Source organism: Micromesistius poutassou (assembly GCF_964030765.1).
Source record: "Micromesistius poutassou genome assembly, chromosome: 4".
NCBI classification, from domain to species: Eukaryota; Metazoa; Chordata; class Actinopteri; order Gadiformes; family Gadidae; genus Micromesistius; species Micromesistius poutassou.
In genome coordinates, this window is record NC_140274.1 from 8,195,034 (window position 1) to 8,196,586 (window position 1,553).

General features: G+C 41.6%; 1 protein-coding gene across 1 annotated transcript in view; it reads left to right on the forward strand.

Moving 5' to 3' along the window:
* Nucleotides 1–889, forward strand: part of slc6a4a (solute carrier family 6 member 4a) — a 16,230-nt gene extending 15,341 nt beyond the window's left edge. The window contains exon 14 of the mRNA XM_084466804.1: nt 1–889. This exon is cut by the window's left edge and continues 1,586 nt beyond it. The gene's annotated coding sequence lies outside the window, so the exon portion shown is untranslated.
* The last annotated feature ends 664 nt before the right edge of the window (nt 890–1,553 follow it).

The window sequence follows — 1,553 nt, forward strand, 5'->3', positions numbered from 1 at the left end:
GCGTTCCTTTGCTTGTCCAATACGCAACACTTGGAAGGAGCTGTGTGTATTTTATAAGTGTTCTATAAAACCGTTTTGAAGATAAATGCATTGTATCAAATCAACTCTCTTTTTTAATTTAGAATTGGAATCATCGCACCCTTGTGTGTGTGCATGTCTGTGTGTAGGAACAGAAGGATAAAAAAAGATGGCTGTACTGTACATGTACATGTTCATATCTAGTCAGTCTGGTATCAGTGTCGTTGATCTACCTTGTGTCCTTCCTCACTCAATGCCTGAGTATCAGTATGTGTGTGTGTGTGTGTGTGTGTGTGTGTGTATGTGTGTTTGTGTGTTTGTACGCACGCTTCCGTCCATGTGTGCACAGTTGTAATTGGGCAAAGGGTGCGAGATATAAAGAAAAAACTAAAACTGTCCAGCTGTTCAGTTACGTTACAGGGTGACGTGTGAGGGAATGAATGCAGTTCAAAGATATGAGTGTGTATGTGTGCGGGCGTACATGTGTGTGTGCTTGTGTGTGTGTGTGTGTGTGTGTGTGTGTGTGTGTGTGTGTGTGTGTGTGTGTGTGTGTGTGCATTGTGTACTCTTGTCTTGTCAACTGCCAAAATAGCTAATGATGGAAATGATTCCCTCTGCCTCTCTCTCTTTCTCTCTCTCTCTCTCTCTCTCTCTCTTTCTCTCTCTCTCTCTGCCTCTCTTCTGTCTGTCTGTTTGTCTCTCTCTCTCTCTCTCTCTCTCTGTCTCCCTCACTTAACCTTATATAAAATCTATGTATGTTGGTGACAGATTGTAATGACCGTAAAGCCTGTATAGAAAAACGATATATGAAATATCAAATGATAAATATATGAAATATCAGATAATAAAAGTGTATGAAATATCTAACTTATTCATTGTTGTGTATTCATTTGACATTGACATACTCGCCATCTGGGGCAACGTACATCAATGTACATCATTGGTAAGGAATGGAAATAATAATTTAACAATAATCAACACATACCTTTGAATACTTGCGTACCCATTATGCAAACCCTCCTGGTGTTACCAATCCAAACCCAAACAACCTATTATAAATTCAATTCTACAAGCAAAATACTGCTGCTGGGTCGAGCCTCAAGTCACCTGGAACAGCAACATGGGGTTGGTGGGATGTCCATCAGGCCACGGCTAAAGGTTTTTGGTGCTCTGGACCGTGGCAGCTCAAACTGTATTTTATGTACATGTATGATGGAAACCTCATTGGGAAATGCTGTTGTATGCACATATCCACCCAACAACAGTTCAGAGTCTGTTCTGTGAGAAGGGGTGTTTTGTACTGGAGTCCCTCTGCTGACTCCATCGTCCTCCTGGGAGCCAGGGAAACTGTTGTGTGATGGGTGGAATGGCATCTCTGATCTGAACCCAATAGGTGCATTTTTTATTGTTCTACCGTGGTAGCTAGTCATGTCTTCTCCATAACAAACACATTTTTGGAAACCTGTCATTGCTGCTCATGTGCTTGACATAATCACACCTTATTGGTGCCTGTCCAACAACCTGGATCAATGGTT